Source organism: Furipterus horrens, unplaced genomic scaffold (genome assembly GCF_987537825.1).
Source record: "Furipterus horrens unplaced genomic scaffold, mFurHor1.1.pri manual_scaffold_8, whole genome shotgun sequence".
NCBI lineage: Eukaryota > Metazoa > Chordata > Mammalia > Chiroptera > Furipteridae > Furipterus > Furipterus horrens.
Window position 1 is genome coordinate 9,293,714 of NW_028327178.1, and position 27,466 is coordinate 9,321,179.

Below are 27,466 nucleotides of genomic sequence, written 5' to 3' on the forward strand. Positions count from 1 at the left end.
GCTGAAGTGGAAGGGCATGGGGTGAGGAGGAAAGGCCAGAAGCCCTCTAGCGAATGTCATTTTTCATGCCACCTTCTCTTTCCTATCTGTGTAGTTTAATTTTTACGTTGTCTTCAAAATAAAATGAATTTCAAACTAGTGGACTTAACGTGTTTTGATTTTCCAGCGTCTGTGGAAGAAAGTACCATTCATTCATTCACTATTGAGCACCTATCATGCGCCGCTGGGTCTTACAGTTAAGAAGACAACAGATACTTCTGGCAGCAGGGAGATAGTTGCATCTTTAAGACATTGATAAGTGATATGTGTATGTATATATTTTATATGTTTTTTAAAATGTGGTCATGAGTATTATAGTTTTTTGATGTGTCAATTTCGCTAGGCTGAGCTATGGGGACAAAAGAGAGGGCGGCGGCCATTTTGTGCCACACACATCTTCTTCTAGTTGCCCAGGTAAACACTAGCCCAGGTGCTTCTGTGAGGGGAACTTACAGGTGTAAGGAGGTGCCTAATGGGTCGACCGGCAGCGCTGCAGGTTATCCTTGGCAGGCCAGACCTAATTGGAACGCCCTGAAGAGACCGGACTCTTCACGGCAGCAGAGATTCCCAACAGCAGCCGGGTCAACAGTTGCTGTCCCTTTGCCAGCGCTGCCCTTTCTGTCTGCTTGTGACAGCAGCGTCAGCCCTGCCTGTGCCGTTCAGCTGGCTTGTGCCCTGCGCTCCTGCCTGCCTGCCTACAGGTTTCAGAAATGCTTAGCCGGCCTCCGCGAATGCGTAAGCAGATTTCTTGTAATAAATCTCTCTGTATTATGTAAGTGTGGAGATATATAGACACCTTTATCTGTATATGTGTGTATTATATATAGATACGTGTATATGGGGGTGTGTATGTGTCTGTCATCTATATATGTATGTCCTCCTACTGGTTCTATTTCTGTGGTTGAACTTTGATGCACTGAGATTTTAAAATAATACTGTGACCTCATTTAATATGCATTTTATGCTCAGAACAATTATCATTGCCAGTGAAGTTGGGAAGATATTGTTCATGAATCTTTGCAAACATCACCCAAATATGTTCATGAGGTCTGGTTGACGCCCAGTTAACCGTCTTTGCCGTCGTCTTGGGTGAAACTGTGAAAGCACCTGGCTTGTGGGCGAGTTGCCCACGTGACCCGCGTTTGCAGCGTCCCCCAGCTGCTCCGGACCGGGGGTCTTTCCAGATGGTGGGAGGGAAAGCCGCACGGGCCACGCTTAGCCGGAACGTTTTAAAACAACATTGCCTTTCACGTAACTAAGGAGTGATGGCTGAAGACTTAACAACTTCACTGACTAGAGTCGTCTAGGATGGACCCAGAGGCCTCTCTGTGTTTTTAAAGAGGAGAAAATAAAATTTATGGAAAACTTTGGATGATTTGTTGCATTCCCTTCGAGTCCATCAAAATAGAGTCTTCAAACTTATTCAGTTTTTATAACTTAGTTCATTGTTGATTGTGAAAGACATGTATATATAATTTTTAAAAAGCTAAGGTATAAGAAAGGAATTAAGAAGTACCCATCATTCTGCCAGAGCTAATTATGGTCATGACCCTATTTCTGCTGTCTTTTCTCTGCGTACCTAAACCATCTTGCTGTACTTTGTATCACAGGTGGCTGTCCTCTGCAGACTCTCTTTCTTTGGTTCCCTTGCCAAATGGCTACCGTGGGAAGGTGGGGAAAAAGAGGAACTTAAGCGATTCCTTGCCATTGTTCTCTGTCAAAGGGGCGGTGTGTCTGTCAGCAGTTCTGGATCCCTTTAGCGAGCCTCGTAATCCTGTGCTCTCACTGGGTAGCCCCTGCTGTCATTGTCTCTGCCCCGAGACCACCCTTTTCCTAAGATCTGAAAATACCGTCTTATTTTCTCTCTCTTTCTTCCCACTCCTCCCTTTTTCCTGCCTTCTTTTCCTCCTTCCTTCCTTCCTTTCTATTTTTCAATTTCTCCCAGCCTAAGGTATAGTAGAGACTTCCAGATGTTGCTATTGCCTGGTTTGATCATCTTTCCCAGTTGGCCTTTCAGTTCTTCAAATACCTTTATAAATTAGTTCCCACAAATGAAGTTTTTCTATCAAACTGCCTGACAAAGACAGCCATTTCTTGATAGTCCATTGATAAATCCACTTACTTAATATATTGTAAATGCTTTTCTCTGGCCATTTAAGACCCACATCATATTTTTATCATCTTTATTGAGGAATAATTTGCATATAATAACATTCACCAATTTTAAATATATAATTTGATGCGTTTTGACAAATAGATGCAGACATGTCACCACTACCACATTTATGATGTAAAACATTTCTATTAACCCCTGCCCCCTCCAAACTCCTTGTGCCCTGGGCAGTCAACTCTTTCTCCCTACCCTAGTTTCTTGCAACCACTGACCTTCCTGTTATGATAGTTTTGCTGTTCTTTTTTAAACAAGTGTTGGTGGTAGCAATGAAGGGACATTGAAGGATGCCAGAGCAATAAAGGGACGTCCTAGGACCGACGCAGCGCAACAGGGCTGAACAGCACCCAGCCAGACTGAAGCAGGGAGTTGGGGGGCTCTGGAAGGGGGGCCTCTGGAAGGGGGGCCTCAGGAGGAGAAAAACAAGTGGAGATTTTCTGCATATGCTCACACAGCTATCACTCGGAGCTCTTCATAGTACTGGCCAGACACGATAATGTAAACACTAGCTTTATTGAATATATATTAACATATGTGTGTCTGTATATTAAATTATACATTAAGTAATATATTATATGACATCTTATTTAATTTATCGACAGTACCCACAAGTTAATTGAGAGTGTAGAGGTAGATGGGTAGGTGAGATGTAGGGTTATGGTCATGTCTGAGGTATAGAAAGAAGTTGACTAAAATTGAGAAGTTAAATAGCAGTATATGCACATTTAAAAAAATATAGGGGTAAATAATGGACAAAATAGCTAAAAGAATTAGAAGTCATTGCCTCAGTGGAGTGGGAATTGGTTGGGGGAGGGATGGGACAGGCTTTGCTATTTTTTGTTATAAACCTTTTACTGCAACAAAATGAAGTACATGAGTTACTCTGAAAAGTTTACTTTGTAAATAGCCATTTTGCATACCTTAAATTTATGCAATCTTTATTTAAAGAAAACTGGACCCAGGTTAGATAGAGAGAAATAGATAGATGGATGGATGGATAGATAATCTCTTTTTATAACCATTAATTTCTGTCTCACTTTCAGGGGGAATAAAATGAAAATACTTTGATGTATCTTAAACATATTTACTTAAATCAACACCAGTTATACTACAACAGTAAAACTCCATCAATATTTTCCTGATGTACCTTATCATTTTCATGATTTCTTGTAGATCACAAACCTTACCACAACATTCATTCAAGTCCTTTGGGTGAGTAGCCAGTTTTAGACTCTACTTCTGTTCCCTCTCTCATGGTACAAGTATAGACCTAGATTCTTACTGTTCCTGACTATGCTATATGGTGACATTTAGTTCCATGCAGTGTATGTGACTAAATCTTAGCAATCATCCCAAACTGTCTCCTGGCAGGAAGGAAGAGTAGCCTATCTATTTGAAGTTATTGAATTACAGAAATAAACAGTGTGATTCCTTTCTTAGCTATTGAGTGAAATAGGTGCAAAAACTATATGAGTGGACGTGAGGATGGAGCAGGTTACGTGAACCTTTTCAACAAGACTTTGGGGACAGACAGTTAATCTATGAAGCCATCACCTGGAAAAACGACATCAGACCCTTACTGCTCTACTGAAAAACTGTCTAAAATAATATATACACATACACATACACACGTGTGTGTGTATGTGTGTGTATGTGTATATATGTGTGTGTATGTGTGTGTGTATATGTGTGTGTGTGTGTGTGTGTGTGTGTAGTTGGGTGCTAAGGAGGAGGAGTAGGACTCCTTTTAAAAGTTAAAACAGTAGTGTCATAACCTTATTTGTAAAAAGTGGCCCTAGAATGTTCTTCCTATCTGATGAGTGTTTTCTCTACTGTCTGCTATGGTTGGATAAAATTCCCAAATTAGGTACCCAACCACAAGAGAATGTAGCAACTCTTGGAATCTGCAGAACTGGCTGATCCTAATATTACTTACGAGCGTTGGTATTTGAAACCAATTATTGGAAAACTTAAGTGTCCAGGGCGCTTTGCATCTGATCACAATGAAGTCCTGACTTGTATGTGCTTATTCCTTATCTCAAGACCTCTAGATCATATTGTCCTGAAAGAGACTTCATGCTCTGAACTGTTCTTATCCTAAAGGTTAGTGCACCTATTGTGTTGTGATAAGAAGAAATAGAATTAAATGAAGTATTGGAGGAAATGTTCTCATTGTGTTTATAAAAATTGAGCAGAACTTTTCAATGGAGAAGGAAAAATGACTTTATTGCTTGAAAGGGGAAAAACATAGTTAGTAGGAGTTAAAAAAAAAAAAAAAAAAGCAGTCAAGAAAGCTCTAGAGGTTTTCTAAAATGAGGTTGGAGACCAATGTTGAAAATTCCCCAAATGATGGAAAGTTTAGAAGACTAAATTAAAAGTTGACTAAAGAGTTTGATGGGACTGTGGATTCTGGTCATTTCCCCATGTCCTCAATATGTATAGTATTGCCTGCTCCTCTAATTTGATGGATTGCAGTACAAATCAGAGTAATTCAATAGAGGGGAAAGATAGGAGGTCCAGATGGTTTTAATTTAGAGCTGTTCAGGTTGAGCCATAGCATACTGTCTGTGGATCTGTTCCTCACCTTTTTTTTTTTTTTTTTTTTGTAAAAGACTCAGAAGCATTTTCCTGTATCTGGTACCCGACTGTTGTTTCTGCAATGAAATGTTGCTGTTTGCTCATTGGCTGAGCTTAGGAAGTTGGCTTGTTTAAGCTTCAGGGCATATGCAGCCAGCAGAAGAGCTCCTACGGTTTCAGGCTGGCAAACCTCAAAGCCAAGGCAGAATGTGAGCGACTGTGGATTGAGAAGTGCAACGTCTGGGGCCACGAATGGGCAGTTTTTGATTGGCAAGCTCATCATTCAATTACAGTTGTAATACTATTTACCATATTTGGTTCACAAATGGAAATAGTCATATTCAAATACTGGGACCTACGTGATTTTGTACAATAACTGTTTTCCAAATTATTTGAAGTTAGGATAATGTAGCTACTTTTCAAAGATGGTGATTTTTCCATTCTAAAACCTTTGGATGATCTCTGGGACAGAGTTACATGGCTCTAAATATATGTTTTTTTCCATCCTGGGGAATCACTAAGAAAGGAAGTTGTCATGGCTGGAATGTACTGGGACCCATGCTAAGCTCTTTAAACTGTCTCCATAGAGCCTGTGGGTAGCTTCTGGGTGTCAGCGGGCATCAGGAGAGGCTGATTATCGCTTACTTACCCCACTTTTGGTCTAAAGTCCCCAGAAGGATTTGTGAGCCATTAGTGCTATGGAAATAAGCCATTGATACAACCTTTTCTTTCTTTTTTCTCTTCTTTTTCTCCTTTTCCTTCTGCATGGTCTACTTCCCACCTAGTAGGAAGGAATATTAATAACACAGGGGCCAAAAGGAAACTTAACATTTAAAATGAGTTGGTATGAACACAGAAGGGCAAAAACATGTGAACCCGTAGCATCTGCACTGACTGCGTTAATCACTGGGTATTTTTTACTAAAGGTAAAATAGCCGAGAGTGCCTGTACTATTGCAAAACATTCTCCTAGCTGGTTCTTTCATTTAATGCCTCAACAATTTACTTTTAAAAAAGTAACTTCTGTTTTTTTTCTACATCTTTTTTTAATTTGAATCTAACTTCATTAATATACAAGTTTAGAAAACACGAACTTTTTAAAGCATAATATGAATATTTTGGCAATATTAAAAGTCATGTAAACGCAAAAGGTGCACAGACTTGGAGACACGAGAAACTTCCTCCTGTGATCCTTCTGTATTTTGAGTGCTGGGTCATAGAGGGAACCAACTGAAGGAAGAAGGAAGAAGGCCATGGAGTGATATCTCTCATGAACATCTAGTGGAGATTTAGTTTTCTTGTTCCGGGTTGTACCCAGACATTATTTCAGTAGTATAGTGGAGTTCAAGTAGACCCCATGGTTTCTAAGCTTCTGGAAGGCAAATATATTTGTATCAGTTTTATGTTATCTGGTACCATAAGGGACCATGGCTATCAGAGATGACTGGATCTGAATACCCTGGCATATTCCAAATTGAGATGTTTTTGAGAGGCGTATGGGTTTGTATTGCTTTTAAAATACTCCTTTGTCCCCAGAATTAACCTTGACAAGGAATACCCTTCAGAGAGATTGAATTCTCTGAGTATTTATTCATGTTTTCAGTAGAATAAGAAAGTTATGTCCTTGCCCATTTTCAGAGTCATAATTTAAATCAAGAACAGTTTTTGGTGAATGTAGAATGTCCCTCAATATAACCCAACAAATGCAAAACAGGTTTTGTTATTTCATTTAGTAAAACATATTTCTCTCTATTTTTCTCTCACTTGCTCCCCCCTTGAAATTCTACTATTGTTTTTAATAGAAAAATCTGTATATTTAAGCAGGGGCATAGCTGCTCAAAAATGGCTTTAATTTTTTGGAGAGAACAGTTTTCTGGATCAAAATTCATGTCAAAATTCTAAATGAACCTTTTCATATTTGCTAATAACTGTCATTATGAGAAAAACATATGACATTGCCGGTTGAAGTGACTCAGAATTGCGCCAGAGCCTATTACAGTTCAAAGGCAAAGAAATCTTATACTTATAACAATGCTAATACTTATACAGTCAAAATGCAATGCATCTTGGCCTTATTTTTAATTTATTATGAGACCTCTTCTGTCATCATCTTGAATAGGCTGCATCTTGTCTTGTTTATGTCTGTATCATGTGTGTGGTGCCGTTTTTCTCTTTAACAGACAGGAAAATGTCACCAGTAAATCATTACCCTCATCATCTCAAATAACTCAAAGCTCTCCTATCATAATGAATGAAAGAGTGCACAAAATTACAAACAGCTTTATCATCACCAATTGCAAGAAGGAGTGAAGAGTGCCAAAAAGAAAAGCATACCACACTCATTTCAAACGAGGAGAGGAACTGGCTTTCACCAGGTTGAACATGTCCCTTGGCCATGACAATGCCCTACCAATTCCGTGTGGCACAGGTAATGCCCTTTGTTTTCCTCAGAGTGACGCTAGAGATAAGCTGAGACATCCAGGGTCTCCAAACCAGCTCTCCTTATAACCAGAGATGCATGTTTGTTAGAAATCTTGGCGTTCTCTCTGTGCCCAGAAATGAACAGAGTTATTGGGACCCCCTGGAATTGTTTTCTAGCCAACCAGTGTCCCAGCCACAGTCATTGATTATCTTCAGTCCTGAGCCATATGACAAAAGCAGACAGGAATGGTGTCGAATCTAGTTCTTTGTGCCACATGCTAATTCTCTTCCTGCCAGAATGTTGCTCCCCGTGCCAAGCTCACGTCTCTTGTTTGGTTTTCCCTTGCATAATTTCTTTAGTTAAAGATTCAAGTGACTCTTGGAATGGATTTATATACCTGTTTGGAAGAGTCACTTTTCCATTTGGAAATGTGCTCTTACATCTGTATGAGAAGCCAGAAGCTATTAGTATTCCAGCTGAGTTCAGATTAGAGCAAATGATATAAGCATATGGACAAATATTCCTTTTATGCCAGATTTGACTTACTAGTTTTCACTTCTAGAGTCAATAAAGAAATCAATTCTGTCAAAAAAGAAAATTCAATAAGAAAATCCTTTGCTATATAACTATAATTATAGAAGAGCAATTTCTTTTGTAAAAGAAAAAAAGGAGCATAAATATAGTAACTCTCTTATAGATCATTCGAAAGAACATGAAATAGCTATGCAAACAAAAATGACTGCATTTTCATTATTTGTTACATAGACATTCACAAGGGAGGTATTTGAACATTCTTTGTTCCTGACTAAATCATTGTGATATGCCATCATGGTAGTTTATATATACCGAAGAGGAAAAGCATTGTAAGTACGTTGGATAAAGCAATAATTTAAAAACTGGATGCTCTTCCTCTAACACATTGAGTCAATTATTAAAGCTCCTGTCTGTGAGCTGGTTTAGAAAATATTGAACAGAGCTGCCCCCAATGTCTCTGTCACTGTAGAAGCTACATTCTCACTGTTCATGTTACCTGTTCAATGACCCGATTATCAATATCTACTTCATGTGAATTCTGCTTGAACATGCCCAGGTATTGCTGACTTTGGAAACAGAGAATTGTTTGTTAGGGAGTGGGTCTACATTTCATTAATTTTATTATTCTTCCAAGGCTATTTTCCTCTTGATGTATAATCTAAAATTATTATAATGCTAAGGATCCAAGATGGTGGAAAAGTAAGTAGAAGCTACATTGGCCTCCTCCCAGGACTGATCTGGAATTACAACTAAATTGTAGAGAAATCATCCAGAATGATCAATGGAACACTAGCTGGAGAGAAGCCTTATTACCACGAACACAGAAGAAACCACTCCACCACACGAGACTGGTAGGGAGTGCAGAGGAGGTGTGAGAGAGCTGGGTGGGCTCCCACAGTGGCAGCTGAAGTTTCAGAGGGATATTTCAGTGTCCAGGGTTTCCCCCGGATAGATGTGGGGGTCTAACACCACGCTGGGCTCCCCAGTCTACAGCACCAGAGCTGGAAAGGAACTCAGATAACATCCAGCTGTGAAAAGCAGCAGGGTTTCTGTCTGCCAGGGAGAGATGGCTGGAGGCACAGAGGGCCTCTTAAAGGGCCAAAGCACAAAATTTCCTTTGCAGCCACTTACCCTGGACACCAGCAGAGGGAGGGCAGAGTGGACTAAAGATGCTTGAGGAGGGGCAGGGATTGGTGGCTCTGGGGAGAGAACTGAGGGAACAGCCACCAGGATCCTTGTGCTGAGTCGTTCCCCATACCGTAGGAGCCATCTTGCCCAGGTAGAGCAGTCCCCTCCAAGTGGCATCAACCTGATGGGAAGCAATAGCCCTGCCCACAGGAATTAAGCCTGGCTGCTGATTACAGTTTGATTAGATTAACAGCTAATCAGTTTATTGGCTGATTAGTTTAACGAACTAAGGCAAAGGATACAAAGAAGAAGTCAAAATGGGAAGACAAAGAAACAGACCCCAAATGAAAGAACAGTGAATTCTCCAGAAGACCTAGATGAAATGGAAGCAAGCAATTTATCAGATAGTTTAGAGTAATGATTATAAGGATACTCAACGGCATGAAAAAAGATATAGAAACCATAAAAAAAAGGACCAGTCAGAAATAAAGAATGCAATATATGAAATAAACAAATCACTGGAAGGAATAACTAGTAGGTTAGATTAAACAAAGGATCGAATAAGTGTTTTGGAAAACAAAGTAAAAAAAAAAAGAAAAGAAAAAACACCCAACAAAGCAGGAAAAAGAAAAAAAGAATGTAAAAAAAATGAGAGAGCTTAAGAAACATTTCAGGCAATATGAAGTGCCACAACATCCACATCATGGGAATACCAGAAGGATAAGAGAGCAAGCAAGAGATTGAGAAGCTATCTGAAGAAATAAAGGCTGAAAACTTCCCTAATTTGGTGAAGAAAAAAGTCGCAGAAATCCAGGAAGCTCAGAGAGTCCCAAACAAGTTGGACCAAGGAGACCTACGCCAAGACACATCATAATTAAAACAACAAGGCTTGAAGACAAGGAGAGAACCCTAAAAGCTGCAAGAGCAAAGCGGGGAGCTCCACTTAGACTGGCATCTGATTACTCAGCAGAAACATTTCAGGCCAGAAGGGAGTGGTGTGAAATATTCAAGGTGATGAAAACCAAGGACCTACAACCAAGGCTACTTTACCCAGCAAGGCTATCATTTAAAATCAAAGGAGAATTAAGGAGCTTCCCAGACAATAAAAAGTGGAAGGTGTTTGTTAGCACCAAACCAATAGTGCAACAAATGTTAAAGAGCTTGCTTTAAGAAGAAGAAAAGAAAGAATAAAACAGCCCCCCCAAAACAGGATAACAGTCTAACAATAAAATGGCACTACATATGTATCTGTCGATAATAGCTTAAATGCTCCTACTAAAAGACAGAGGATGGCTGAATGGATAGGAAAACAAGACCCATATATATGCTGCCTCCAAGAGACCCATCTCAGATCGAAAGATACACACAGACTAAAAATGAAAGGTTGGAAAATGGTATTTCATGCAAATGGAAAAGAAAAAAAGCTGGTGTAGCAGTACTTATGTCTGACAAAATAGACTTTAAAATCAAGGAAGATTTAGTTTGTTGAACATTACTTTCTATGTGGAAACAAAGAAATAACTAGAAAAATGGAGAGGATTTTTGCTCTCTAAGATGGGATATGTTAGCATGTTTTATAGAGATGATGTTGTATTTCTTGGGTTAGGGGGCTACCTCCAAGCCACACGATAACTTGTTTACTAAACTTGATTGCATTAAGGATGTGGAAATAAACAAAGGAGATTTGGCTTGGAGGTCCTGTAAGCTTGGGAGAACCTGAGGAGCAGATTAAAATTTTTCTTTCAAGAACCACCTCTAGAGAGGTGTGGGATTGCGCTGTTCCCCTCGTTGGTTCCAGGAATGGCGGGTGTAATTAGAGAGCACCCTACACAGCAAAAGTCTTTGATGACACAATCCCCATCTCCCTCCTTCAGGAGGATGGGGAGACCTTTGGTTTGTCTTTTAATCCCACGCAGCTGAATAAAAAGTGCCAGGTGTGAAGGACGATCCATGGCACAGTCTGAAATGTAAGAGGAAGGGAGTCCAAGACTCCTTCTCTTTCCATCATACTTGCCTCATGGGAACATGGAAGAACCAAATCTGGACCATAGCACAAATGGGTAGAACTTTCCACGGGAGCAGCAAAGACGGTACAGGCCCTGGGCTCATTGTGAAGTGCATTTTTGGCAAATGGCGTATTCTCATAAAGTGCCATGCAGTTGGTATGGCAAAATGACCTGGGCCTCGTGCTGCCGGGACAAGTTGCCCTCAGTATTGGGCGGCCCAGCAGGCAGTGAAGGTCAGAAATTAGGCAAAGGAGGCTTTGTCCAGCCGTGTTGTAGGGGGACTTCTCTCAGTGCCTTCTTTTACTCATTGTTTGGATTACATGTATTGGGGGGACCTTGGCTAATAAGATCATATAGATTTCAAGTGTACATTTCTATGATACATGATCAGCATATTGCATGGTGTGCCCACCCCCCAAGGTCAAATCTTCTGTCACTGTGTATTTGGCTTCTTCACCCTTTATTTCTTCTTCCATGCTGCTTCCCTCTGGTCACCGCCACACTGTTGTGTGTATAACTTTTTGTTTGTTTTTCTTGTTTGTTTGCCTGTGGCTTTCAGTTTTATATCCCACATGAGTGAAATGATATGGTTCTTAAATTTTTCTGTCTGACCTATCCAGCTTAGCATGGGATTCTCAAGGTCCATCCATGTTGTCACAAATGGGAGTATACTTCACCTTTTCTCATGGCTGAGCAGTATTCCATGGTTGTATGGACCACATCTTCTTTATCTGATCCTCTACCCAAGGACACCTTGGTTGTCTCCATGTCTTGGCCACTGTGAATAATGCCGCAATGAACAGAGGGGTACCTCGTACATCTTTGTGAATTAATGTTTTCATTTTATGGGGGGCTAGCTACCCAGAGGAGGGGCTGCTGGGTCATGTGGTAACCCATTTGTTAATTACTTGAGGAAACTACATCCTGTTTTCCATCGTGGCTGGGCCGGTTTCCATTCCCCCCAGCCGTGAACGGGGGTTCCTTTTTCTCCACAAGCTCTCCAACACTTGTTATCGCTTGTATTATTGATAATAGTCATTCTGACAGGTGTGAGGTGGTATCGTTGTAGTTTGGATTTGCATTTCCCTACTAGCTAGTGAGGCTGAGCATCTTTTCATATGTCTGTTGGCCATTTGTATGTCTTCTTAGGAGAGGTGCCTGTTCAGTTTCTCTGCCCATTTTTAAATTGGGCTGTTTGTTTGCTTGCTGTTGAGTTGTATGTGTTCTTTATATATTTTGGATATTAATTCCTTGTTGGAGCTGTTGTTTGCAAATATCTTCTCCCAATCAGCTGGTTGCCTTTTTGTTTGCTTGGTGCTTTCTTTTGCTGTGCAGAAGCTTTTTAGTTTGATACACTCCCATTCATTAATTTTTGCCTTTACTTCCCTTGCTTTTGGGATCAAAATCATAAAATCTTCCCTAAGACCAAGGTCCCTAAGTGTAGTATCTATGTTAGCCTCTATGTAATTTATTGTTAATACCAGGTAAGGAACCAGGTGCATGTACGGTCTTACCTCGATCACTCAGCACAGCATCCAGAGATCCCAACCCTAATTCTACTTCCAAGGACACACCAATGAATAAAGGCTATTATAGTAGAAGTTTTAGTAATGGAATAGCACAAAGGATATATCAAATGCATTACAATATTCTGTATAAGGAAATTTAATTTAATTTAATTGCAAATTGCAGAATCTATAAATACATTAACCTGTCTTATTCTGAAGATGATGAATGCACCCTTGGACTAGAAATACACAAGGTCCTAACTACATTGGAAGAAAAGTATCTTCAATGTTAAAGCAGACATAACCTCTTATTAAACTCATAGCTGCCAAATAAGTTTCTCCTTAAACCCTCTCATCAGCATTTTGCAGGCAGCAGTACACATAACTGCAGCCACAGGACGCTTGCTATCAAGATTTAAAGGGGGCACAGTTAAAAGACCTCCCACATGGCTTTGAAATGGTAATGTTAAATGTATTTGAGTGATACACAAGTAATTAGCCATAGGTAATTAAATATGGTTCACTTGGTGACTGTAGCCATATTCCAGACTAGTTGGAAGACTCAAAACTCCCTGTAAATAAAAGTAAGATTATTTTTATTTCAAAGACCAAAGCCAAAAGGAGGGCCCATCAGGTGGTCCGTCACCCACTAGCTTGCATATGTGACTGTATAAAAATAACTTTCTGAGGGCAGAGATCGATGGCTTTCCTTCAAGAAGAACATAGGGGCTCAATAACCAATTAGCTTATGTCTCTCTGTTCCTGTAATTTGCAAACCATGCTGGAATCAACTTTCTGAAGGTGTGAAATAGCTGTTACTGTACATGGCTGGCTTCTACCACCACACTATTTTCATGCCTGGGGTGTTTTTCTATGAACCTAGTTCAGCCAAAATTTTATATAAGAATTCTCTCTTGTGTCCAAAATATAAATGTAACGCCTTTCTCTAGGATGAAGCTAAAGCTGTTAAGAAGAGTACAAAGAAAAGGTTCAGGTTAATGAGTTGAATGTTAGATGTCAGTAGCTCTAGGTTATTCTTTTTATCTTCAGAATAACCTATGCCACTTCTCATTTTGGAATTGGAATTTCATAATTTACTTAATTTTTTACCTGCAAAATGGTACGATCTCTCTCTCTTTCTTTAAAATCAACTCAGACTCATTGGAAGGCTCCATGGAAGTAAATTCATTTAGAGATGGAGCTGGTTTTATCATAAGCAACATTTAAATTAGACAGCTTAGTAGAAGTAACATTGTGACGTGAAGATAGGCTTCTGTTTTCATAAAACATCATGATTAGTCGGAAAGTAAAACCGAACAAAGAAACAAACAAAAAATCAATTAATTTGTTCTACTTAGTACCAAATATTTTTCAATAAATTGCCAAGTTTCATTGTCTACAGCGATAGGGTGTCCTCTCCCCCTGCCACAGTCACTGTTGGTTGACAATATGCAGAGGCGAGGCCACCTTTGCCATGTAGTCGTTATAGCAGAAACTTAGACCTGCAGTGGTCTGTGGAGGCTGCACCTGGGAGGTGGCCTCTTGTTCCTCAAATCTGGACATCCCGTCCTCAAGTGGCTCTTTGTTGACACCATCCCATTTAAAGAACCCCACCCCCCGCAAGTACTTTCTTAAAATCGCTTTGTTTCATTCCTTCTGCACACTTACAATTTTTAGTTATCTTGTCCTTTAAATGTGCTTTGGGGCTATGGAAGTTCCCTCCTGGGGACCTTGCTTATGTTCTCTGTCAATATCTAGCTCAATGCTAGGCACAGGGAAGACACTCGATAAGTAATTGCTAAATGTATGGATTACTGAAGGAAAAAGAAAAAGCCCTGCCAGGGTCAGTCAGTAATGTCAACAATTGATCAACTATAGGCTGGTGCAATGAGGGATCACAAAGAATTATGTGTCTCAAATAAGTGTGTTTTGTTGTTGTTTCTTTTTTTCTTTTTTTTTTTTTTTTTTGCGTTATAGCAATCAGGCATTTATAAACCCATTAGTTGAACAAGTATCCTATAAACCAGGGGATGCAAGAAAAATAACTTTACCATTCTAAGCCTGATTTCTAGTTTGAGAACTGATTCAGGTGGTAGAAACAGTTAAAGCAATTTGCAGTCCTCCTCACTGAGTTAGATTTAATTTCAGGTGGCTGATATAGTGACAACGTGTTCAGTGGGTATATGAGTACACTGGTCATCACTTGGGCACAATGGCCTCAAGTGAGATGTCCACGACCCACTGTTTGATATGTCCTGGTCAGAGAAAACACTCCTTGTTTCTGTCCCGCAAGTTTCCTCCGAGCGTTGCCTTCCACCTCATTGAGTCTTGCTCATTAGTCTCATGTCTCTGCTCCTGCTCACAGGAAGGGGGAAAGGCAGAGTGGAACTAAGACATTTTTAATGATTTGAAACAAGAAGCATTTATTTACTCTCAATTCTGCAAGTCAACAGTTTGGGCAGGACCTGGCTCTGCTCCACGTGGTGTTGGCTGGATGCGTTTATGCATTTGTGGTTATTTAGCAGGTAGGCCGGGACTGTCTTGTTCTCAGTGGCTTCCGTCAGGAGTCTGACAGCTGCTTGGGGCTGTTAGCCAAGGCGCCTGAGTTCTTCTCCATGGGATCTCTCCATTTGTCAGCCGAGGCCCCTAAAAGGTAGGACCTAACACATAAGCACCTCTCCAGCTTCTGTTTGCATTGCCTTTGCTAGCATGCCCTTGGCCAAAGGTCATGACATAGCCAATCCCAGAGTCGCTGAGAGAGAAGATTGTACGTGTGGACTCGGGGAGTGAGTCAGTAAGGGAATGCATTAGATGATGCTCGCAGGCAACAAAAGAGTAGGAATTACACTTTTTATAAATGCTATTGAGTCCTCACATGTAATGAAGACAGACCAGCCCAGAGATCACAGTATTAGAATGGAATAGTACAGGGTGTTGGAGGGAGTGTCCCCTGATACTCATTGTGAGACACATCAGTCTGAAATCCAAGACAGAACAAAAAGGCTTGTTAAGGAAATCCTTGCTCTAAAACAGTGAGTCCGCCACACACTGAAAACTACCCATTCATTGTGAGGAGCAAAGAAGACATCAGGAATTAAAGAAGCATTTGTGGCTACTTAGAAAGTCATTAGCTTAGCAAATCTTTTTTATATAATTGATATTTGAGGCAGCTTAGTGGAAAAAGGATGTTATTTTGCTTTTATTAACCATCAAATATTTAATACATTCATATAACACATTTTGAGAAAAATCACCCTTATCCAATAGGCAATCTTGACTGTGCCATGCTATCAAACTTTATTGCTCATTTTGCAGTCATGAGGGAGAGTTCATAGTTTCAATGAAACAGGAAATATTTTGATCAGCATAGCCATTTTTATTGAAGCATTTATAGTACTCTAAAATGATTAAGTAACAATAATTAATGCAATATCCACTTCTTATTGTAAAATAAAAATGGTTGTTATCATCATGCTGTGTAAGATGAAATGGGTTGCTTTAGAGTCAAGTCACGAAACAGTACATGCAGATGGTACAAAGCCACTTCCCTTGTCTATCCCTTGCTCCTTCCCAGTGTTTTCTAGGAGTGTAAGCGTTGTACAAAGCCAGGTATTTCCTGCATGTCACTGGAAGTGTGTCGGTGAGACTAATTTCATGAAATGACAAGGTGAGACAAATCCTCCAGAGGCAGAAAGCAAACAGCTTCTGATGCATCTGTCAGTGACTGATGAAACTGGTTTAGGTGACAAGATAACAGTATCTAATCTAATCTAACCGTCCAGAATCCTTATTTCAACCATTTCTTAGCATAGGAAAGAGGAGAGAAACTGAAATTAAATGTGTTTGCTGTGTACCGAGACCTTCTGTGATTATTCCGTATGCCCTTTTAACATTGGAAAACTCTGAGTCTGCCAGCTGATGCATGATTCTGTTGACCAATGAAACAGTCCTTAGAATTTCTCTGCCATTTCGTATGTAGAACATGCAGCAATAAGATGAAAAGAAGTGGAAAATGAAGGGAGAGAGAAAAGTCTTTTATATTGCTTTTCCCCTAAGTCCTCCATTACTAATTATTTATTAATACGATTCTGGATTTCATAAGCAGACCATAGGAAGAACAAAACATGTAAGGGTTTAATTTTGCTTTTTTAATGGTCATCATCAAAATTCCTTATATATAAAATCTGTAGATTTCCTTTTGAACACTGTATGCTATCTCCTTGGCAAATGGACATCTGGATAGTTTCCCAACAGGGGCTCTGCATATTCTAGTGTGTGTTTTTGGAAGAGTCTTCCTTTTGGTTGGGTGTATGCTGGATTAGAAGGTCTGCAAATGAGCAGCTTTGATGGACACTGTCAAACAAGTGTCCAAAGTGGTGGCACCCACTTCTTTCATCCTGTGTATGATCGCTTAACATCCTCACCAACATTTAAAATCATTTCTCTTTTTCATTTTAGCCGTTCTCCTGGGTGTGTAATTGTTTTGCATTGTGGTTTTGCTTTTTATCCCTCATGACCAATGAAATAATCACCTTTTCATCTGTTTATTGGCTATTTGTCCACAGTAGATTGAAGTTCTTAAAATGCTCTTTTATTTGCATAAAGGAAAGGTACTTGGAGGAGTGTAGTTTTATCTGATAACCCCAGCCAGAAAATAAAAGAAAAACCCAGACTGTGTTTTCTTGGTCTAAACTGGTCATTTGTTCATATTTGCCAAATTAATTTGGCTGGTAAGATTAGGTCCTGTGATCGGCCAGCTCATTACTATGCAATATTCCATTTACATGGTGTTCATAATAGAGTTGTCCGATTTTTTTAGTAAGATAGTATTGTCCATATTTTTGCATCTTTTTTTCCCATACAGTAATAGATCTATTTAATTCTATTTAATGAGTGCATAACACTTGGTATTTCATTTTTATAGAATTTATCCAACCACTCTTTTCTCAGTAGATGTTAAGGTTATTTTTATTCTTTCAGTATCATCAAAAATGTTTCAATATCATTGTGAATTTGTATGTTTCCTATGGATGAATACCTAAAAGTTGAATCTCTAGATCAAAGTTGATGCACATGTAAAATTTTAATAAATGTTGATCAGAGGTCCTTCAAAAAGATAACATCAATGTTAAAAAAAAAATTTCTGCTCCTTACAACTATGCCAGTGTTGGTTAGTGTCAATAATTTTATTTTTGCCAAACTGCTGAGTGAGAAATAATGTATGGCTTTTGAATTTATTGATGTGCTTCATAGTTTTCTTCTAAAAAATTACCGGTTCCTATTCTTTGCTCAGGATTACAAACTTCGTTGTCTTTCACAAAACATGGCATGGAATCGCATCTCCGAATTCTATGTTCGGACACATGATGTGGATATTTCATTCACTTAAAACAGATGCCACTAAGTTATTAAAGAGGGCATACACCTGGACTGAAGAAAGATGTGAGCAGGGAACAGGGAAACTGGGGCTTTGCTCTCCGTGGGGCACTAACTAGCGCTCTGCCAGTTCACGTCTACTTGGGACATGTTTGGGTTATTTTGATCATTTTCACGGCTCCTTTCATCTTTTTCCTTCTGTGCTCCACAGCACAGTTTTATGCCAATGCTTTCTTCGTGTGTGAGTGTTCAGAGTGAAATATTCTGCAGGTCGGAGAAAAAATGGGCAGTTATCCTTTACGAAAGGACACGTGGGCAGTGAGTCAAAGGAAATCCCAGCTATGTGACCACCGCCATTACCAACCATGCGGCATTTTAAATTCTCTCTAGAAAACAGCATTTTTACAGAGAAGTGGAGACTACGTTAAACACCCCAACTGGCAGTCAACTTTATAGAAAATTTACTGCTTAATTCAGCAGTGTTATCTGTCAGTCAAATTGACTGACGTTCTAACAACTCCAAACCTACATCTTAATTTGTCATTTGAAGGTCAACCATTCCTTGTCATTTTGAAGCTGACTTAATATAAACTTCTAAACCTGAGCAAATGTGCCGATGTAAATAAAAATGTTAAAATGTTCTGTTGAAATCGGTAATTCAGATTTTTAAAATGTGCTTTCAGCACATTAAAAGCAAGAATCCTTCTGTTGCCATTTCATTGTCTCCGATGACCTTGAGGTCTCTGCCAACTCCTGCTGAGGTCACTCTGCAGGATGCTTTTGGATCTCAGTAACACACAGAGAATTAGAGTTCCAAGTGGAATCCGCAGACCTATAGATGATTATTGTAGCTATGAACTTGTTAAATACTCAATTCTAAAAAGTTGGAAGAAATCTCTACCTGTGAAGATAAGTTGACTTCGCTGGAATTGTTATTTTTATGATTGAGCTGCTAATTCAGTGGAGAGTTAACAATGGATGCCCTGAAGTTGGACAGTGTAACCGAGCCCAGCCGATGATTGTGCTATTGATTTTAAAGTGCCCTACATTGGTAAAATGTATATACTTTTATACATCTATTACATATTACCCGGAAAAATGACATTTCTTGTAATTATTCAGTAATTGCCTATAAAAACAGCAACCCTAAAATCTGAATGTGTCTCTCAAAGTAGCTAATGTCACAGGAATCTTTTTAAGACAGTGGCTACCTTTGGGAAGAGCGGAAATCGGTGGTGTGATAACAGGCTCACTGGTTGTGCGTACGTGACAGGAGGTCATGGTGAATTACAGACAGGCCCGTATGCAGCCTCTTGGGAAGGAGATGCACCTCACTCTGGTTTCGAGAGAGACAGCAAGCCAGAGGGTCCAGAACGTCTGGCAAATTGATGGGAAAGGTAAAGTCTGATCCTGGCACTGATGCCTGCAATCTGTGTCACCTTAGAAAAGTAATCTTTGTGGGCCAAGGTTCCTTTATTTGTCCAGTGAGGCACTGGGTGGTTCTTGAAGACCCTTCTGTCTCCAGTGTGCTGATCCCAAGACTCATATTCAACCTGGCACATTCTCTGGTGCACGGATTTTTAGCGTGAAGCACTTTGGAGAGTAACGTTGATATTCTCTCTCATTCATTTATTCACCGAATATTATTCATTACTTAATTGTTCCAGGTACATTCTAGACCCTGGGAAGAGAAGATGAATAAAACACAGGTCCTGGTCCCCAGAAGTACATAGTCTACCAGGGGTCGGCCGCATAACCAAAGGGTGCTACCAAGCGTCATACCTTGTAAAATTCCAGGCACAATAGCCAATGGGCGAGGAGTGCACACAAGGCGGTAATCAGTGCTGCCTTTGGTTGGAGATTGGGGGAGCTGACAGGAAAGGTTTTGTAGGGGAGGAAATAATTGAATACGCTTTTAAAATATGAGTTCACTAGAGAAATGGTGGATGGCTCAGAGCAGGCAGGAGTGGGGAGCCATGGACTCCAGTGAAACTGTTATTTATTTACAAGAAATTATAGTTCCAGGCTCAAAGGAAATATAAGCATTTGGTGAGTTAAATTCTACTTCGTATGTCAACACCAGGGAATTATGATTATTAGCTAATATGCTGATCACCTCTAAGATGTAGGGAGGTGTTCACAATGCAGAAGAGAGCAATAAGGTGTCCTTTGGAGGGAATTTTTCAAAGGGAGCTTTGTAAATTTGTAGTTAACTGTTTTTTTCTCTTCTCTTATGCATGTAATAGATCAAAACATAAAACAGAAAGGCATTCCAATTACATGTATTATTTTAAACTAAAGGATGAAGAAGGTAGCTTGCCTATTGCAGAACAGTTCCTTTGCACCTAACTGTATATACTGGAAATCCTGCTTTATCCAGTAATCATTGCAACAGAACAGATAAGGATCAGCAGGTTACGGTTTGCTATTTAACAGCCCGAAGTGAAAAGCAAGCTGGTCGTTAACCACTGTAATTTCTTTGGGGTATTAGTATTGTATCATGAATATATATATTAGCCTAACCGTTTTATATATATGCTGTGTCAGTTGTATTTACCTTATTGAGATGGTCCTTATGTCCCCACAGGGACTCCTTCCACAAAAATATTGGAAATGATAACCCAGTAGTCTTTTTTGTTGGTGTCAGTTCTGACGAGGGGACCCTTGACTATGGCATCCACCTCTTGAGCTGCTAGACTGTAAACTCCTCCGAGGGTAATGATGTCGTTAGACTGACTTTTAAAAAGTATCTGTTCTGCCCCCTGCCCCCCTGTTCTTCTCAGAACTGGATGGAAGGCTTCAGGTACCCATAAGATGATATGCTCAGCCTTTTCTAAAGCAGTAGCTGTAATATACCACGTGGATACCTCGATGAGAAACAGATTAGGGTTTCATATTCATCACATTGGGACATGAGTGTATTGATCAGCAGATCAGCCTGCAGCTAGCCAACCTTGAATTTGAATCTGGTTCTGTCCAGTGAGGGACAGAAAAGTAGAAGGACATGTGTATTGGAGGACTGTTTACATTCCACACATACTGTCTAAGCACATTTTCTTGACTCCTTATGGGATGGAAGAACTAAGGCACATGTGTGTTAATTTCCCAAGTTCCCACAGCTGGTAATTTCTGCAGCTGGGATGCATATGTAGACATTTTTTCCAAAGCTTGTGCACTGCCTCTTTCCTGTAAACCACAATTCCTGTGTGCCCCTGGGTAGGTTATTAACATCTCTGAGCCTCCATTTTCCCATTTCTAAAACTAGGGATGTGATGGTTAATGTATGTGTCAGTTTGGCTAGGCTAAGCTGCTCAGCTCTTTGTCAGGTCCCAGTCTAAGTGCTGCTGTGAAGGTATGTGTCAGTTGTGATTAACATCTCCATCAATGTGGAGTAAAGCAGATTCTCCTCCCTAATGCGGAGGGCCTTATCCAATCTTTTGAGGCCTTAAAACACTGATGTCCTCAGGAGAGGAAGGAGTTTTACTTCCAGGCTGCACCTGGGTTTCCAGCTTTCAGACTCAGCACGTTAATGCCCTTCAGATTTCAGCCTTGCTGATCACGTGAGCCAGTTCCTTAAAGTAAATCTCTCTCTGTCTCTTTGTCTGTCTCTGTCCGTCTCTGTGTCTGCCTCTCTCTGTACATACATACATTCTGCTGGTTCTGTTTCTCTGGAGAACGCTGACTAACACAGAGGGTAATCTAATAAAAAGAAACACTCATTTCTTGGGTGTAAACTAAATATTAAATGAAGTAATTCATGTAAAAACACCTAGCATTACCAGCCACTCAGCAGGGTTTTGTCACGTTTCTCTCCTGCTTCTTTTCTCCTTTCTCTCTTTTTTCGTGTTTTTCATATTTTTATTCCTCCTTTCTTTTTCCTTTCCTTGTAATGAAACAGGTTCTTTAATGCATAAAAATAATATCTTTTAAAATTTGCTGTCTCAGCACAAATATTCTATTAAAAGTAGAGTGATATTTCCTAAGTGCTACTGCGACACTTACACATTTGCTCCCACAAGTGAGTGATGGTAATTCATAGGTGCCACGTGCCCGCGAGTAATTGTTCCCTTGTGAAGGTAAAGGTTGGGCCCGTCTGGAGCCGTAAGTCATGCACTGGGTACACTGTTTCAAAATGTATTTCTCACAATGTTATTCCATCTCTGTGTTCACTTAGATATTCCTCATTTTCATGCAATGCGTATTTTACATTGGAAAGGCATTTTATTATTGATTTTTTTCATTGGATAAACAGTCTGCTGAACTTGACACGCAATTCACTTTTCTTTCTACAGGAAATTTGAAAGCATTGGAGTTGTGAAGTCTTAAAATATTGAGACTGTGTCTAGAGTTATACGATGGGGGAGGGGAAGTAGGAGGGACAGAGAAGGAGGTCTGAGAGGGCACCAGGAAGTCTCTTTCATCACTTAAATTCTTACCAGCATCTAATTACTGAAACATAAAATTTAATTTACAAGAAATAAGGGTTGATTCCAAACACTCCTGGGGAGGCAGCACATAAACTGAATTGCTCTAATGTATCAAGTGTAAGCTGCTTCTGCGCAGGGACTGCGTCCTGGTCACTATATAGTTTCAACCGCTTAATAAATATTTTGACAGGGTAAATGATAGTAGAATCAATTCCGGAACCTGAGTTTGATGAGTTCGGTAGGAATGCGGCTGCAGGAGGAGTCTGGCGGCAGAAACGGAGAAATGGACGGTGTGGCGGGAAGGCGAGGAAAAGAAGGGAAGCTTTGTGGTGGAATAAGTGAAGTTTACACAAGTTATCATCCTGCCAAGAACGGATCAGGCCCTTGTCAAGCTTTCTGTCTCCGTTTAGCTCTGGGGCACGCACTGCGCGGTGAGTCCACGGGCCAGTCACAGCCGAACTGGGAGCGGCCTGAGCGCGCAGCCCCGGGGACCGGCGCCCTGGGACGCGCGCAGTGGCTTCCCCGGGCTGAGCTTCCCTGCGTCGCTAAGGCAGCCTCTGCGCTGGCGACAGTACCGTCCTGAAGGGGTTCGTGCAGCTCCCGGGAGAGGCCTGATCCAGAGCCTGGCTACAGTGTAGCCACTGGAAGTAATAGGGCTCACTGCCTGTCAGGTGAAATAAATTAAAGTTAATATTAGAGGCGATGAAATGTCCTGTTAGATACGATGTGTAATCTTTAGTATTAGGAAGTCCCAGTAGGCTATTTTATTTTTTAGAGACTGTTCTACAAGATTTCCCCTTGTAGTCCTTCTTTTAAACAAAGCACCAGGAAAAGGTTATATGAGTAATCATATTTTTAGCATAGCACGTAGACTAAATATATAAAAATTTATTAATAATAGACTATAAATATATCACAAAAATAACACAAAGCTTAGCATATACCACATAAAATTATATATTTTTTAGTTAAATTTAGAAAAAAATGTGAAACTCCTTTGAGGCTTGCTTAAGAGGAGATATAATTAGTCATCATGAATATCTAAAGATATCCAGCTAAGCTACAAAGAAATTAAATTTAAATCATCAATGAAATCATCTCATATTCTAGTTGTGTGAACCTGGAAGATTACTTAATTTTCCTGCTTCAGGTTTTTCATCTGTTAAATAGGGTGAAAATATAATACGGAGATCCGCTGAGCACCTACGGTAATTTTATGCTTGTAATAGGAATACCTGGCTCAGAATAAGACTAAATATGTTTACTTGACATTATTATTATCCCAACCTTAAAAAAATGATAATACAAGGCCCTAAAAACCATGCTGTGGAATGTTCATATGCCCATATTGCAGCTATCAGTGTACATGGGAATGACCTTTTTTTGGAAATCATTATGAAAATATGGTTTAAGATTTACATAGTTTTTAGCCCTGGCTGGTGTGGCTCAGTGGATTGAGCGCTGGCCTGCAAACCAAAGGGCTGCCAGTTCGATTCCCAGTCAGGGCACATGCCTGGGTTGCAGGCCGGGTCCCCAGCTGGGGGTGCGTGAGAGGCAACCACACATTGATGTTTCTCTCCTTCTCTTCCTCCTTCCCTTCCCCTTTCTCTGAAAATAAATAAGTAAATACATAATCTAAAAAAAAAAAGAATTATATACTTTTATACTCTTGATGCAAGGATTCCAATTAAAAGTTATTTATTCTGTGAAAAAATTTCAAAGAGAAGATGATAACTTTGTATAACTTACATACCCTCACACTACTGCAGTGCTTTAAAATGTGTCTTTCTGGGAAGGAATATTATGTAGTCGTTACAAATGATAATTATAAAGATTATTTAGTCAACTAAAAACATTAATATGATAAAACAAAATGGCAAAGAGCATATAAAATGGTCCCTGTAACAAAGATAACGTATTATGATATTTCATTATCACTAGGTTTTCTCCGCTCTTTTGTCTCCAGGACACAAGGCAAGGCAGACGCCTCTCCAGGAAGGAAAGGGAAGTAACTGGAGGATGGGGAAGGAAACCAGTTCCCTGCCCCTCCCACTCTGGTGAGCGTGGTGAGCTGGAAGCAGAGGGAGTTGAGGGAGTAAAGTGATGAGGCCATCTGGTCGTTTTCTCCCTGGGGGCCCCTGAGCTGAGTGGATGTCATTAGACACAATCATGGGGAAGCCCAGAGCAAAGAGCCTTTTGTGTCCCGCTGTCCACGTGGAGCTTCAGGTGGCAGGGAAAGGGCAAGTCAGCTTGCCCAGTGGCCTTGTGGCCCCACCCTGCGGACCCAGCAGGAGGAACGTGGTGGTGCAGGGACACAGTTGGGCATTGGAGCTGCTAAGCCATCACTCGCTCCTGTCGGCATGGAGTGGGCCCGAAAGTCAGAGACTGTGTAGTCTGCGCTGCGAGAGAAGAAGAAAGCAGCTAAGATGAGAGCCTTCCATGTCAGGTGTGTCTTGAGGGAGAGATGAACTTGACACATAACCCATGGGAGGGTCAGTTTAACCAGGAGCTACTCAGGAGCTGTGACTGAGACCCAGGAGGGTGAGTGCTCAGGTGGGGTCAAACAGAGGGGAGGGTTGTCACACTTGGTCTGAAGCAAATGAGGAAGTCACAAATGCACCACTGCTAGCTGAGTGGACAGCGACCTCAGGGGCATTTGTTATACAGAATAATGCGATGGCCCCTAAAGATGTCCTAATGCCAGGACCTGTCCATATGCTAACTTAGGTGTCAAATAATGACATTGCAGCTGTGACTAAGTTAAGAATCTTGAGATGGAAATTGTCCTGGTGAGTCCTGTGTAATCACAGTGGCCCTTGTCAGGGTGAGATGGGGGCAGGGGTATCAGAGTCAGAGAAGGAGATGTGAAAATGAGGAGAGCGGGCAGGGCAATGCGCCGTGAGCCACGGAGACAGATTCTTCTTGAGAGCCTCTGGGAGGAACAGAGCCCCGTCGAAAGCTTGACTGGAGGACTTCTGTCCCCCAGAACTGTAACGTAATGTAGTTGCATTGTTTCAAGCCACTAAGTTTGTGGTCATCTGTTGCACCAGCCACAGAAAATTAATACAGGACACGAGGGACAAGCCAGGTCAGCCTGCCTTTAGCAGACACCCACAGTGATCCCGGAGTCACCGTGTGGACTTCCAAGTCTGGAGAGCCCCACGGACACACGTGCTCACTGGCACCCCCACACCCCACTGCGGAGCATGGAGGTGGTGGTTCTGCCATGATCACAACTAGTGATAACGTGATACAACCTGAATGTGCATTATAGGCCAGGGGCCACCCCAAGCCTCTTACCCGCCTTGTCTGTGTGAATGCTCACAGCGACGCTGTGGGGAGGGTGCTGTCCTTACCTTCATTTTCCCAGATGTGAAATTGAGGTATCAGGAAATTAAATAAATTGCCAAAGATCATGCGACTTCTGACTCTCTTAGTCAAAATTGGAACACAAACAAGCCTGAGAGGAATACAGGAAAATGAAAACAGTTTGACCAATCTTGTTGGCAAGATTAAGGATATGTTCTTTTTGCTTTAATTTTTTTTCATGGCAAAATAAAGCCATTATCACAATTCATTTTTTTTTTTTTTAATTATTGGCAGTTCCTAATCTGTGAAGAGCTGTGTTCTGAAATTATTAGCCAGGGGAGTATGAAAATCATGTAGTTTGTAGACAGACACTGTTGCATTTAAATCTCCACTCCAGCACTTAAGAGTTGGTAAATTGGGCAATTTGATTAACATTTCCGAGTTTCAGTTTTTTAAATTTATGCAGTGAGGATAATAATACCTGTATTGAAGGCCTTTCTTAAGTACAGTGCCTGAATTGTAGTCAGTCAGCAAATGCTCTTTCCTCCCCCGCCACCAAAGCTTTATATTGATAGTTTTCAGAATTGACAAGCTGGTTTATTAAAACAATAAAATTCTTGAAGGTTAAAATTGCATGTCACCCAGCAAACCTGCGTCCCTCACAATTTTCTGGAAGCATTTATACAAGAAGTGCTGTTTCAACTAGATGAACCTATCAGTGCCGCTTCTATGGGGACATGAAATCCTAGTCGCGACTTGGCATGACAAGGGTGTGCGCTGCCTTCCCTCCTCCTTCACTGCCCCGGCCTTGGCAATGAGCTCCCCATTGGTAATGTTGAAAACGTACAGCTGCTGGTGAGCAGGGGTGAGAATGGGGATTGAGGAAGGAGTAGGACAGAGCTTTTTTCAAAAAGGAATTGGATAGATGTTCCTGGGCAATTTTTGTAAAATCTCTGTAGGTGCTTTAGAGAAGATGAATGTCCTCCTGGGGGTCTCATCACGACGGACGGATTGCTGCTTCCATCAGTGGGTTCTCAGGTCCTGGTGTTGACTCTCTCTCTCTCTCTCTGGCAGTGCATTCGTTGCTCAGTAAATACAGCACAGTGGGTTTCTGGGCCCAGTGTAATGTACAGAGCCTTTCCCCGAGCATACGGTCAGGTGCTATTTGCGCACTCATCCGTGAGAACCCACACTGTGGCTCAGCGAAACTTACTGTTCAGCAAGTTCATATAATCAGTTAATCAGAACATTATTTGTCATAGAGTGTTTCATGCATCTTACACCCCAAAGATGCTATTTGAAATGATGTTAAAGGTGCACTGGGTTGAGAGGACAGAAGAAAAGAAGAAATCATCCAGTGAAAAAATAAATGCATTCAGCCACAAGGCCAGCAGTGAAACAGGAAAATTAAAAGGCATGAGAAAGGGAAGGAGCACTCTGTTAGATACGATATGAAAAGAGATAGAGGGCTGATGGAGAGCTAATCAATCATGCTATCTCAAGTGGTCCTCCAGCAGTGAATTCCAATATTTCTGCTCTAAGATCATTGCCATGAATTCATAAAAGAAAGAAGGTAGACAGAGCATTTCTGTTGCATTAAAAAATAAAAACACATAAAAGCAAAACCACGCAGGCATGCATGTGTGTGCGCACACACACACACACACACACACGAATGTTTTCACTCCTTTGTCACCAACTGATCCATGAAGATCTGTTACTTCTCAAAATTCTTAGGCTGACATCACCAAATGAGTTTTTCTTTGTCTTTTTTTCTCACTGGAAAACTGAGCCTCTCTGTATTGTTGCCTTTATCACGGAGATTATTCAACTGCACAACTTATTCATGTGAAACCATGAAGCATACAATGAAGGGGATCCCACTTTTTATGCTCATCTTCAGTGAAGATTGTGACAAAAGTAATGAAGACAAAGATAATAAAAATGACAGTAGAAGGCTAGTTGCTAGTT